Source organism: Amblyomma mixtum, chromosome 3 (genome assembly GCF_055824585.1).
Source record: "Amblyomma mixtum isolate Tamu chromosome 3, ASM5582458v1, whole genome shotgun sequence".
Classification (NCBI taxonomy): domain Eukaryota; kingdom Metazoa; phylum Arthropoda; class Arachnida; order Ixodida; family Ixodidae; genus Amblyomma; species Amblyomma mixtum.
The window spans coordinates 128,205,094-128,219,953 of record NC_143014.1 but is presented as its reverse complement, the minus strand read 5'-3'; the positions used below and the strand labels follow the sequence as shown (position 1 = coordinate 128,219,953).

Below are 14,860 nucleotides of genomic sequence, written 5' to 3'. Positions count from 1 at the left end.
GATTAGATTTCAAGTTTGATTTATTAGCATCGAGCCGTATTAGACAATTTCGCTAGTTGTCGGGAAAAAAAAGAAAATGTTAAACTATTTTGGTTTAGATTTGAAGTTTGATTTATTAGCATTGAGCCGTATTAGACAATTTCGCTAGTTGTCGGGAAAAAAAAGAAAATGTTTTTTATGACGCATTGAGTGAAGCATTTTTTAGCGGCCTTTTGTACAGGGTACTTCTATTGCCCCTTCGCTGACGAATGGTTTGGGGGAAATTGCTGCCGGTCGTATGAATTAGTGTTTACTTAGACGCCAGTCTCCTATTTTAAGGCGGAAGCCTTTAATGCCTCATCGTTGTAAGCAGGAGCTGTCGACAGAAATGTCACGCTTTTCAATTGGTCAAAATGCTCGTGACGTCACAGTGCGCGAATTTCAAATGGGGCCAATCGTACTTTGCCTAGTAACCATGCAACCAATTAAAGGGATCGTATAGTGATGCTCCAACTAAGTGGGACTAAGTTAAAGCAATTCCTTAATTAATCAATTAGCCTAATTAAGATAGACGAGAATCAAGAGGTCAGAAGAAAGATGAAAACAAAAAAAAAGACGCGCGTCCCAGCAACAACCGCGTCCGCGGCCGAAGTCGCGTTTGCTCCACCACCGCCCACTTCCTCACCCAGTTCGCCTGTGCCCGTTTCGACGTTTCTCGTTTCATATACATTGTACCGAACATCCTAGACAGTTCCAACATTTCACAGGTGAATGACAGAACACGATGGAAAGAATTACAGTAATGTAAATATCAAATAGCCTAATTAACCTTTCTAGTCCGATCACATAAATAAATAAAACCGAGTACGAAATTGGTCGAGTTGGGGAATCGAACCAGGGTCTCCGGAGTGCGACACGAGCACGCTAGCCACTCCGCCATGCCAGCTGAATGGTTCGGAATGAACAAATGCGCGTTTAGTGAATAGGGTGTCTTCGTTCACTCCCATCTTCCTCCCTTCCCTTACGGCGAGGTTCAGGTGTCCACCGAGATATGCGAGAGAAGTACATTTCCTTTCCTCAAAAACCATTTTACCGTCGAGCAAGGCATAGAGCCTAATAGGCGATGGCGTTCTGTGGACTCCCTGGAAGCGTTGCAAGACGCTGTCGCTTTCCACTCTTAAGAGGCGAAGCTTAACATCTTAACCGCACATCAGTGACACAAGCAGACAGCCAATGGACGCGTCATTCGCTGGCAGCACTTGAATCATCATTCACAACCACATTCGTGGCAGAATGCTGTACTCAGGCTTTCGCCTCTCACCACTTTAGTCGCCAAAGTGTCTCCTATTTTTTTTTTTTGGGGGGGGGGGGGGGGGGGGATGTTACACAGTAGGAATTCGGTAAACGTGGCAGTGGTGTGAAAAAAAAAAAAAAAAAACAAGTGGTCTAACGGACGCACTAACAGATCCACGAGGTAACCACAATATTCTTCTGACGCACAAATGATTGTTGACATTCCAAATGAACGTTGTAAGAGATTCAAGCTGTTCATGATCATGCGAAGTGACGAGTTTGTTCGCAAACGGTGCATTCGCACGCGGCTAATTCTACGATGATGAAGACTTTTGGCGAAGCCGCTTGAGATTTATGCAGAAATGTTTTTCGTTTGCTCAAACGGACAGGGTCTGAAAGCCGCGGTTATAGTGACTTTTACGTCCGTTAAATGACATTATCACCCCAAGTTCCACCCCGGGGTCACAAGTTCGTCATTGCCTACTTCGCTTCCTGCCAACGTGCTTCTGGACGCCATCGTGCGACAGTAGTAAGAAATTATGAAACCTTTTTCTTTGCGAAGACACCAAGGAAACCATATCCCATCCCTCACAACCGTTAGCAATATAATTAAAGAAGCTTTCCCTTATGAAAAATGATTCAACGTTACAGTGCTCAACAAGGAGTATCACAATGTGGTAAATATGGGACTTCTCACAGCGCTACAGAACTTTGCATTTTTTTAGCCGTAGAAAAGTACCGAGTACAGGGGATAAATTGAGAAACGTCTGCGCACATAATATCGATTGGAGACTGGCCTTCGTTATAATTATTGGTTTGCCGAGATATCGTGAACGGTTCTGTGGACTTATTCTCAGATTATTTCACGTAACTGCGTTGGGCTTTCACTTTCACAGCTGGTTACCTCGGTATGTCTTTGCTTTTGTACTGAAAAACATCCATCTTGACTTAAACAACGATGTCAAAATTTAAAAAGAAATGTGCACTCTCCATGAAACGAATAAAGGGGATGATGTATTTGAGTAGCGTATAGGAAAGCAATTGGCAAGTGAATGCTTCCCTAAGGTAACCCGGCCTAAAACCGGAATAAATGAAAGGCGCTTAGCGGTTGGATAGCGCTATCATACATGCTAGAAAATATTGCTCCCCGAGGAGCTGGCTATAGTTTTGACCCGAATTTACACACCTTTATGAGCATGACCGTGGTTCATAATGGTCGGCGTCTCGGCTATGTAGTCTCTTCAGAGATGGAGCCTAACCATTCCACGGGCATGGTTCAAACAAGTGCCGACATTGACAGCCTTGTGAATCCCGAAGACGCGATGAATTTAGGCACCGCTCAAACGATACCGACTACCATTCGCCAGTACGCAGGCGAACCAAACCCTCAGACCACAAAACGTTCGAATACCTGTACCGACTTCCAAACGCTGTTGTTTTCCTCACTACGCTCTGTATAGGAGGTGTTGCCTATTTGTGTCGTCTAGTGTAGTCGAAACAACGGTTCATGTGTCTGCAGTTATTTTCCTCACTACGCTCTGTGTAGGAGGCGTTGCCCATTTGTGTCGTCTATAGCGTAGTCGAAACAACGGTTCATGTGTCTGCACGCGCTGGCTGCCGCACGAACTAGCGAGAAGAGTTGCGCCCAGCAGATGACGACCTTGGTTCCCGATTGCGCACGCAGCCTCAATTTCCGCCGGCCCGCCTGTCGCTGGCAGCGGGGACGGGAACCGCCGTCACGCGCTACCGTTTGTACCGCTGGCCAGCGCAATTCGCACTGCTTGTTCTCGTCGGCGCTTCGATGTCGCTGGTGGCTCTTCGGGAGCTGTACTGATTTGTGCGTAGTGAAAGGGATGTGAAACAAAATTTCAGTGGCTTAATCGCTGCGCAATTAAATGCCTGGTCGGAGAGCCTTTGGCCGCTGGCACCTTTTACAGCGCTTGCAGTTTACGTAGTGACGTGCTTCAGTGTTTCAGCCATTGTCACCGGCGCGTCCACGATAGTGAACTAATAGTGCCTGAATGCGGTACGTGAATTTAGCAGCGAGCCTATTGGTGACTAAGATCGGCTCACCCGATACGGCATAGCCACTGTTACACTAGCCACTGGCGCCCTCTCAAAATCCCAACTCCTCATTTTACCGCGCACGCATTGTAATGAATGTGTTAGGTCAGAGCTGCTTCTCCGTTCAGGGGCAGGGCTGGAGGTTTGTTGGCCGAAATGATAGTTTTATGCCTTGTACTCGCTGACTAAGCTGTTAGGTAAAGGCGTTACGCATTTAAGAGCATGAGAGAGAGAGAGAGAGAGAGAGATCAGAAAAAAACGGACGTCCTGCCCTCCTCTTGGGCCAAAATGAGAGAAACAGCTCCCACTCCTATAATTACATGACTTCTATTTATCTGAACGACTGTGTCAAGTAAGAACGACCATGATAAAACCGTGTTAATGAAAGGAAAGTACAGATTTGCTAAGTATCTTTTGAGCGCAGCCTTTACGGCACTTTTAGTTATTTGCAGACATCTACGGCTATTGACCTCGGCCTGTAATTACGATATTTGGAAGGTAACGTGAATGAAATACATGATTTATTTGGCGAATGACTTCTCGAGAAAAGGAACTTCACTGAGATGTCAAATTGACGGTATCATTCATGCCAGCTAATAGGAACATGCGTAGCGGCACTCATGATGAAACTTCCGCAGAGTATGTATGTCGCGACCCAACAATGGTTCACTATGAAAGATATCTTCTTTTCTTTTTTATCCTAATCAACAAGGGTTCTCGAAGCTGGCGAGTTCTACTCCATTCCGGATCAAACCAATCCAGAAACAGCTTGAGAATATTTTATATATTAAGTGAAGCTCTTAAGTAAAAATAGGCTTGCCCTCCGCGCCTGATTCATGAGAATCATTTCATGGGCGTGGAAGGTCGTGTACTATGTTATCTGTTGACGATTCAAACAATGCCAGCGTTCTTTCAGCGAAAGTGGGAGGGTAAACCTGAGGTTTTGATCGTGACACCCACGACCAACAACGTTTAAAGGCTACAACCGAGCTTTCAACAATGTCAGTCCCCAGGGCTTGCTTGTGAACATGAAGGGCCAATCTTGAGTGTTTCTTCTTACCCCGAGTTTCAATTTACACCAGTGAAAACATTTATTTCTCTCGATAGGTTTATTCGTACGATGTAAGTAGACAAACCAAGAAGCAGCCATGGCTCACATTTTTATTAAGAACGTTAAGGAGTGGTACCCATAGCTTTAAAGCATAAAAATACGCTACTGCAAAATATTAACAAAGCGCAGGCCGAAGCCGTCAGATTAGCGCCGTCCTGTAGTGGCTGGTTTGCATTCGTCACTCGCAGCGCAGTATTTCCATCTCCTCGTTTTGTATCGCAAAAGCAGTGCCTACGCATTTGGACATGCAAGGTTAACTGTCTCGCCTGTTCCGAAAAAAAAAAAAAACTTGCAGGAAATGCAGGTAGGATTTAGTAGAACTGAGAATGAATTGTTAATATTCACGTTCGGGGTGAGTTTAAGTATCTCATCACCTCAGGTACGTCCTCAACCTGTCTAAGCAGTGAAGTACCGGAGAGATGAGACTTTCATAGTGGGAGCGTTTAATTGATGGTAACGCGACAAGCATGGAAACTGTTTGTACTGAGGTGGGCAAAGAGTGATTGTTTATAAGAGGCGTGTCTTGAACCTAAACAGCTGTAGCTGCGTATTGGTGCAAGCGCCTATACAAGAACTACATCAGAGCGCATTTTCATCGCCAAGTTATGGTTATATTCATAATTGATTTCTCTTTCCACTTTATAGCGGAGCGTAACAGTCAAAGTGAGCCCTTCAAATGCCACTCTATCCATTCGGAAAATGCCACTCTATCCACTTTCGTTGGTTGTCGGTAGAGCTCGTCCAGGACTCGGCCGCCCGATAAAATGGGAGAATTTGATCGCGGTAGACTCGCGTCTGTGTGGTACGGTGTGAGAACTACGTTGAGCTTCTCAGCATCGAAATGCTATCGAGGCAGGCAACAAGGTGGGCGCCCTCGAAAACGTCTTCTGTGTGGTCACACGCTAATGGTGGGCCTCATTGAACGAAGTAGAGGTGCACAGCCGATGTTACATCTTCTGCCTGGAGAAGGGAGAAACCTCAGGGAGTTTTCATAAGAACGGACGAACGCCGATTTGTTCAGTGACTATTCCGTTGGATGAATAATCATACTGCCCGTTCAAAGACGGTTTCAACCTACCCTGGACACGGGCAATTTCATGGGCTATGCTTGGCGGGCGAGGTTGGAAAGGGAGCTGGGTGGCAGTCTCATCTGCCACATGCGATTTTTTTTTTTTCACTTTTTCCACGGATAGAGTAAGCAGGGCGTGAATGCGCTTCTTGAAAAAGGATAATTTTCGGTCAGGGGGTTTGGGGAAATCCACCCTGACTCAGGCTTATTTTGCCAGGTTACCCCAAAATCTGAGCCACCAAACTTAGACGCGTTTACAATAGTTGCCAGTCGACAGCGACGTTCTTCAGTAGCGCACAATATTGCCTGCCGGCTATATTCTGTTGAACAAGAAGTTGTCAGAAAGAAGCCATATTTCTGTACAACAGCGAACGCAAAAAACTTTGTCGTCCCTACGAGACGAACTTGGCCACGATCGCACTAACACCGACGCGCCGACAATGAGCGAAGACCAGACGCAGCTGACAATTGAGACATTGATGGTTCGAGGCCAGGGCAAAAATGCCTTCAGCCGCTGCTGAGTCTGCTCATCTTACACAACACAACCTGCTAGTTGTCTTCTTCCTGCACACACGCTGCGGTGCTCAGTGCCTCGAGCAGAAAGGTAGCCGTGTTCTCCAGAATGTATAGACACACCGATCCCTCACAACTGTCGAAAAGGCCCGCCGGTGAAGCGCGCAGCAGAACTGCCGCCTGCAGCCGGACAGATCCCGAGTATTACATTGGAGTTCTCAGAGGAGCTACGCGGGGCGGTTACAGCCCGAGAGGTGAATTAATCGCGCGCCGGAGGCGAAGCGGTGCATTTATCTTTCGCCTAAAAATGTTCTTTCCACGATTACGCCCGCTAGTGGCGGCGGTGGTGCGGCGGCGGAGGCACGCGCAGCTCCGCGTGCGCAGGAAGACGAAATGCCGAGAGGGAGGAGGTGCTGGCGGGGAGGGCGAGAGGAAAAATAAACGGCGGCCGCCGCCGAAAGTGCCGCACATCGGATCGGCCGGGTAAGGCCGCTTCCTGCATTCGGCGCTGCACGCCGGCGACACGAGGAAAAGCGCCGCCCGCCGGGCCTCAGTGAGCGCGCGCGCCCCAAAGTGGGCGGCGCGCCGATGTCACAAGACCACTTCCTCATGCTGCAAGTGTGACGAAAGTCGTGGTGCAGGAAGCTCGCCTTCAAGTTCCGATTAAACACACGCGCACGCACGCACGCACGCCGGGCTGGGGCCTTCCCCCACAACCTCTTCCTCGGGGCGCTCGCCCTTATTTTTCGCCGTGCCGCCTGCGAAATTGCTGTGCGCGCCGGAAAAAGTAAAGTATGCATGAGCCGCGCTTCGCACCGGATAACTGCGAGTCTCGCGGTGCGCCGAGGAAGCGAACTAGGAGGAGGGAGGAGGAAACCAGCTGGCTCATATAACGCGCGAAAACGATAAACAAACCCTCAAGTCGAGCTAACGAGACGAGAGAGGGAGAATAACCTTCAAAGTTTCGGTGTGTTCCGAGCGGGCCTTTGCACAACGCCCCAGCTTCGGCCGCGCGCTCATACAGACCGCAAAGAAAAGAGGGCGTGCGGGTTACGTGCCGCGAAGCACGTAAACCGAAGTCCAGTGAATACTGCGTTCAGTACACGCGCGTTGATTAATGACACGGGTGAGTGCGCACTGCCTTTTTTTTTTTTGCCTTACGAGTGCGAATGTTGCCACAACAACCCGGTAATGGCATTTACCATGCCCACTCGTTTTTCCAGCTCAGCCACTGCAGTTTTCCCGACCGACGTCAGTGTGACTATTCTGCTGCTCAACGCCTCAAGTCCCTGCGGGACAAGCCGAATTTTCATGCGAGAGGAGCCGTGCGTCGGATAGCTATCTATTTTCTTTTCGTCAGTATGTAATGGCAGAAGCTGCGAAACAAACGTGCCTCCTAGTATCACTTCGGATGCGCTATTCTTGCATCGTTTCTCGGTGTGAGAATTGCATTATGCAGCAAAGTCCTGACAGCAAAGGTTGTGGAGTCCTTTTGTGGAGATTTTTTCACCAGAAGTTATCTGAAAATTTGGTACGTGAGTTCTTTATACACAGGCTAAAATGTTCATAAAAAAAACTGAGCTGGTAAAAACGGGGACAAAGTAGGCTAATGGCATGAACACTCCATTTAATACAACTCACCTTCTAAATAAAACGCTAACAAACTCATGAGCGCGATTTCTGTGCTCGAGAGTATAGTCAACGAAGTATATCATAAAACTTCCTAGAATTCGCGTAGCGGCCCATTTCTGAAGAGAACACAGTTAGATTTCAGCCTTGCAGAACTAAGATCATTCAGCACCCTCCATATTGCAGATCGAACAAGGAAACCCTGTAGGGCCAGGCGTGGTTACTATTGCTTCTCTAGTTTTTGTTGGCCTCGCAGGGGTTGGTATAGTGGCCCTGTCATTCGACAGACGGTGCCTGTCAGTGCTGCGTTCTTGTTACAAATTTCAAAAAAGGCCGTCTGCTAGCATTGACTTTCATCATCAGCTGATACCACGCGAGAAAAAAGGGGTGCGGTTTTTACGTGAACGAAAATAATTGGTACTTCTTGACACCCAAAGTAGGCGGTGCGTTCAATATGCGAGCGCGTCCATTACGCGAGTAAACGCGGTAAATGTTGACTTTTGGAAGCTTCAATATAGCTGCACTCTGCTCTTTGCGCTCATGCCCCGTCTCTTCCTAGCACAGAAGCAAAATAGAGTAGCCTAACGAGCAGATCTGCTGAAGGGCGCATAGTCGTTGATTAGATGGTCATCGTTTTATTGGTCGAAATATAAGGTAAATATGCCTAAATTAGCTTCTCTTTTCGCTGTTTAGCTAGGGCTGATCATTCAGCCACATTCACAGTGCCCGAGTATTCACAGTGTGAAACGCTACAGTAGCGTGATCTCGTTGATTTGGTTCCTTGATTCTAACGACGATCTTAAACGTTCTGTTCAGAATAGACAGAAAAGCAAGAAGAAAAGAAGTCGTTACAGGGGTGAAAGGATGGTGGGGAGGTGCTTGTAAATCAGGAGCCCAATTTACAACCAGTTTCACAAAGCGCGATTGAGATCAGTGATAGCTCATATTTCGCTCGGGTGCTCAGGAAGGACGCTACGCTAACAGGTCCAAATTAATAAGCAAATACGCTCCTCCTGTTGATTATGTCAAGCTGTCATGCACTGCGTACTTGATTTTCAAACCATTCCTTTGACACATCACGTTCGCAGTTCTGTTATTGTGCATGTTCCCCATTTGAGATGTTTATCCGTGTTCTTTAATCATTTATCATCTTAGTTCCTATTTTCGCTATTATGCGGGCGCAAACAAACTGCAATTTCTTTTTGTCTTGGAGACACACGTGATCTCAGTCCCACCTTCCAGATATGCCTTGCGTCGAATGAAGAACAAAGAGATCGCCTTTTGATCAAGATAGCCCAGGTAGCACCTGCCTCCACAAAAATCTGACAGGGAGCAGCCGCAGCCGACTCGCGTGCTCAGCAGCAGCGCTGCGGTGATAGGCAGGCAGTGAACAATATCCGAGGGAGGTGCAAGCCGGGCGGAGTTGCACGCTTAGCATTGAACTGGAAAGGATTCAGTTCAAGACCGGTCCCGCGAAGAGCACGTGGCGGCGGGAGAGCGGTGCGGTCAGGCAGAGGCTGACCGGTCAACACGCGCGGCACGAGAGGAGCGCGCAGACAGCCGGCCGAGAACAACGGCGTGCTCTCAGCGAGGAGGAGAGCGCTCGTGCATTGTATTTCAATGAGGAAAGAGATAGTGGGCGCTGACACGGCGGCACCTGCCAAGTCCACTCTAGGAAAACACTGTGTGTGTCTGCGCGTGCCGCCAAAAGCCGTGTTTACAAGGATGCTTTTCGCACTTTGCGGGCGCGTCAAACGCGAGTTCTCCACCCTTCTTCCGATAGGACTCCTCCGCGAGCAGCGAAGCTGCGGGAAGGGGGGGGGGGGGGGGGGGGGGGAGGGGAGAAGGAGCTGAAAAGAAGCCCGCGCCGCGGCCAGAGAGGGAGACGCGACTGGAAAAATACCGCGGGAACGTGCGAAAGCGCCGCTGACCCACATAGCCGAGAATCGGAACCGACGGCAGAACGCGGAAGTGCATGACCTCCATATGATGTCAGCTGAGGCACCACACCGCGCGTACGTACCCGGCGCTGCTAACCAGGGGTGAGCCGGGAGAGGAGCCGGACAGCCCGCCGGTTGGCGTCGAACTGATCGCGTTGACACGGCGACCGGCATGGCCGCCGCTTCCAGGGCTGCCTGGCTCGCTGCATATAGCCACTCGCAACCGGGCTCCGTCGTCATGCTGGCCGGTCCACGCGCGTACTAGGATTCCGCACAGACGCTGACCATGTCGGAAAGTTTCCGCGAAAAATTTATTTCTGCCTTGTTCTCTGCGGAGATACTTTTATATAAAAAAATTTCATCGCTTCGTGAATTCTAAGCGACGTAACTCAACATGAAGGCAACACACGGTTAGTCAAGGAGAAGCTATGTCCAAGAACACAGTACCCTCACGCTGGAAGTCTTGCTGTTTCCCGTTTTCTTCAATAGTCTTCTTGCCCATCGTGTTGGTATGTGTAATAAATGTCAGATAAATTTCGTCATGACATTCTCATAATGTGTAGATATAAAAAAAACAGGGTGGATGAAGTTGACAGTCCAGGCCAAATCGCTCATGCTGTCCTCAGCGGACGCCTTCACCCTTGGCTATCATTCACTAGTGATGTAGGAGTGAATTACTATTTAGCGGTAGAGCGATCCCGTCACCCCCTGTTCTTGCAGACGAAGAACCGAGATCCTGAAAGAAAGAAGGCGCACCAAGCTTGCAGGTAGGGCATTTTTTCTGTGGAGCCTTTCAACCTGATCTGCAGTGTACGTAGCCTCCATAGCTCTCTAACGGATGCAATGGGGATGTGTAGCTTGCTTCAGTGGATTTATAAGCATTTAACTTACGGTAAGTAACCTTCCTGTGTTGGCGCCTGTTTATAATGACAGAACCTTGAACTTCTGCGCATCTTGTGTGGGACATAACGCTACCCTAAAAAACCAGCATTCAAAAATGCACGGAGCTCAGTTTACCAGGCGTGCAGCACTGAAAAGTGGATACCTGTATTCCTCCCCTTCCGATAGAAGAGGACAGCGACTCTGGCCTCTGGCCTCTGTCCTTTGTCATTGGTCACTCAGATATACCCGCGGCTTTCAGGCGTCTGTAACAAGCGACCCGGCCACTGGGTGGTTGGCGACCAGTCCTTACCGTTGGCTGCATGTCGCAGCCAATGGCAGCCAGTGGTCAGGATTGGTCGCCTGCTGTTGACAGAGCGAGGCTTTTTCGATCAAAGCCCCGCACTACTAAGAATTGTTTTAAAAATAAGGTCTCTGCGTTTAGTGGGTCTTTCCGCAGATGTGTTACGGTGTTGAATGCAATAAAAAGAAGACCAGACGGCAACAGTGTTCCCATCAGAACCAAACATATTGATGAAGCAAAGTTTTGATATCAGCATTTACAACTCTCGGTCGTTGTGACTATGTTGATGACGCTACGGTTTTTCATGCTTCGCCCTTTTGCACAAGCGCGTTTTTAACAAACTTCATCGCATATTGAATAGCTTTTACAGAAAAGCAGTTCCGTTCACAAACTTTCAGTGCTTTGCAAATTTGCCAAAGCAACTGGACACTAAACAGAATTCCTGTTGACCGTCAGGCCTCCTGCGGGCCGAAGATGCGGTACCGATTACAGTGATTTCTCGAGGAACTGTGCACTGAATGCAGAAATTGCATCTGCATGCTGAAAAAATAGCTCGAGCAGCCGGATGGCTCAGTGGTTATGGCGCTCGGCTGTTGATCCGAAAGGCGCGGGTTCGATACCGGCCACGGCTGTGGAATTTCGATGGAGGCGAAATTCTAGAGGCCCTGTACTGTGCGATGTTAGTGCACGTTAAAGAACCCCAGGTGGTCGAAATTTTCCGGAGCCCTTCACTACGGTCTCCCTCATAGCCTGAGTTGCTTTGGGACGTTATAACCCCCATAAAAGAAAAAATAGCTCGAATGATTATTGAAATTTTATATCAAAGGCAATTAATAACATTGATACCTTGAAAGTTATTGGGCAATTTAACTGCAGTAGAGAATTTCTGGGACGTTCAGGGATGATGCAGGCAGTCCGATTTGCCTCAGTGTGTGGGATTTGCCGCAAGTTAGGAAAAAAAAATTAAAATTGGTTTTGCGAAAATGAAAGGCACTGTACCTACCGAATTTTTCAGTGGATATTACAACCGTACCGTGATGGAAAGGAGGAAGATAAGATTGAAAGAAAAAAAAGAAGAAAGGATCCGAAGGCTCCGGAATAATTTCTGCCACCTGGGGATCATGAACGCGCACCGATATCGCACAGCACACGGGCGCCGCGGCCGGGTTCGAACGGCAGGTTAGTTCAAACGCGAGCGCACTGGATTCATCTTTTTTTGTTAAGATATCAGTTCACCTACACTGGAACATAGCGGTGTCCTGCAATGGCTTCATGAATAACATTGCGTCATTTTAGAGCTCTAGAATCGCTCATTAACAAGGCTCATTAAATCCGGTGACCACTGCGGCTTCTCCTGTACTCATAAGCCTAACGTCGCTCCTACTTCGTGTTGTGGATCCGTTCTACCATCTCCAAACAGCCCTGGTAAATTTAGGTGGTAGAGCATTGCTTTGGTATGAGAGTGGTCCTAGGTCCTAGAGGGAATTTTCAGATAGCTACGAAGATTTCAGGGTGCTGTATAACTTTCTCAGTAGCCGTATGACTGTGCACAGGTGGGCGTCAAATTATCACCCGTCGATAGCTAACATATATAGCTCAACCGCATCGGTCCGGAATAGTATAATAATTGTAGTACAAATATATATCAATTTAATTTTTTCGCCCTTCGTCATTAGTAAAAGTGACGCTGCCTCTCCTCTAACGCTGGATCATCGAGCCGGCGTGAAGGACGATACGACGAAAAGAGATTGCAAATAAAAGGTTGTGTTGCGTTTCTTTTTATGGCGCATAAGCAATTAAGGATATCATCCATAAAAACAAGGTTAAATATAACGAAAATAAATGTCATATTACTGCCCTCCTGGTTGAATGACGAATGAAACAACGATAGCACACGCCAAGCATTTTCTAGCGATAGCAACAAGCTTCGTTGTAGTCTGTGCCAATCTAACGCTCCCTGTAGCACATGTGAACACGACTGTCTAGTGTATCCATGCGCATCACAGCTTTGGAAGGAGTAGGATAAATGATGTGTAATGTAAGCGTTACGGAGAGTCAATGCCTAAACAATGAAATTGTTCCCTCCATTTCACAAACAGTAGTGATGCAAAATGAACTATAACTTTTCCCCACCAGGCGCAAATTATTATACTCATTGGACTGCGTTTCGCACACCCGGAATTGTGCGCGTGCACCAAATGTGTGTTTTCTGTGCGTGTTCCCTATTTAGTGGTCCGAAGGATCCCAAAAATTTGAACCGCATATGTTTCAGCTTTTGATCACACAGAGCACGTTGCACAAGAGAGTGGAAGCTGGAACAGAAGTGAGCGGCGTGACGTTCGCGCACAAACTTCCGGCTGCGCGCCTGATTCATACCGGGTAGACTTAGCGAGACCACCAGAAGCGCATATTTCTTCTCCTCCGCCCAAAGTGACGTCATGTTTAGCAAAGCCAGAGTATCGGAAGCGGCGCTTCCCTCGGCGACGCGGCCACCACGCGCAAGGGCGTTTCTCGTGAGTCAGGGCTGCCAGGCAGCAGCAGTAGCAGCACCTTAAGCCGACCACTTCCTGTCCGGCCTGGCGTCACGCTCCAGATTCCAGCGGGCCGCGCAGCTGGCTGACGACGCGGCGGCGGCCGAGCGCGGGCGCTCTTTCCCCCGCTGGAGAAAGGCGTCCGCCGCTTGGCGCACGGGCGACGCAGCGCCGCCGCGCCTACGGACGAACCAGGTCAGGCAGATGCAGCGTCAAGTTCATTTTCACGGACGCCTCTTTTGCCGGGCCACCAGCGCACACGTACCCGTCCGGGAACACGCAAGCTCCGCGGCGGCGGAAAGCAGCTCGCGTACAAGGCCCCTTTCAAAAGGGCCGAAAGCGAGGGTGCCTTTAATTGCCCGCCCTCTCACGTACCGCGTAAGGTTAGCGGGCGTAAGATGTGGAAACACGAAGGACGAATCTGCGATGTAAAAAATGGTATTGTGAGAACTCGATGGTAAAATACAACCTCCTTCCTCAGAGCTGCACAGTTCGTTGGAACGGCTACACGCATTCACCACTGGAATGTGGTTAGGCGTCTTCTTGGAGACGTGCGCATATTTTTATTTTGGTGGTAACACCGGTAGCGGTTGGGAGAGTCCTAGTCTGCTGTAATACGGAATGCAAACTCTCCTTCGTTGCCAGAGGTGTTTTGTAGAGTGAAGCTTGCCAGTTGACCAAAAAACTATGGTGCCGAAAGTGCAAGGCAGAGAGGGCATGATTACTTCCTGCAGGTGGCATTAATCATTTCAAAAGATGTGCGCTGATGTCTTTCAAAAAGCCCAGTACCTCCTCCCTCTTCCAATAAAAGTAACCAAAACTTTCTGAAGCTCAGGCTTGCAGCGATTTTACAAGGACAGCAACAGGACGCCGTTAAAAAAATAGGTGGATTAGAGTAGGCTTTTACTAGAAACTGATGAAACCTTCTCAGGCTTAGAAAGTACACATGTTGGCACAGGCACGATGTGTGCAAGCGGTGGTACCCGGGCTTTAAAAAAAAAAAAAAATGTGCCGACTGCCTGGCAGCGATTGAATATCGAGCGTTAACACACCTAACGTAGGTCGCCGGTTCGAATCCCTGCCGCGAGCTAGACCCGAACTTAACTGGTAAGTTTATACTGCACGAAACACGAAATCGTATTCCACCACCCCAAACACTCTTAGACCAGCACTCTTACCCCAACTTAGACTCTTACCCACTCTTAGACCAACACCCAAACACTCTTAGACCAACGGTTGGGCTGCAATGTTCACATGAAGATTCGTAAAGATGTGGAATCGGGGGTCGATAGATCGCTGGTTCGAGTCCCTGCCGTGAGCTAGGCGATAACTCTTAGCTATTAGGTTTAAGCTGCGCGAAACGCTGAATTGTATGACACCATTCAAACCATTGTGCGGCAAACGGTTGGCCCACAAATTTTACACAAATGTCGGGAATAAGTGGCCCAACTTTGATACCTGCCTCACAGAGATATACATATATACCGGATCGACATCGTTCATTTACAAGTTGTGGTGCTCAGGCATCGCGCTGCCGCTCGTCATTAC

General features: G+C 48.5%; 1 protein-coding gene across 3 annotated transcripts in view; it reads left to right on the top strand.

Annotated features, from left to right (window-relative positions):
• LOC149351793 (cytochrome P450 4c3-like) overlaps positions 1–14,860 on the top strand; it is a 124,745-nt gene that overhangs the window by 34,778 nt on the left and 75,107 nt on the right. The window contains exon 2 of one of the 3 annotated variants that reach the window (XM_089581124.1): positions 10,319–10,365. The exons of the other annotated variants lie outside the window; for them this stretch is intronic. The gene's annotated coding sequence lies outside the window, so the exon portion shown is untranslated. The remainder of the gene's footprint in view (positions 1–10,318; positions 10,366–14,860) is intronic. 3 annotated transcript variants of the gene reach the window in all.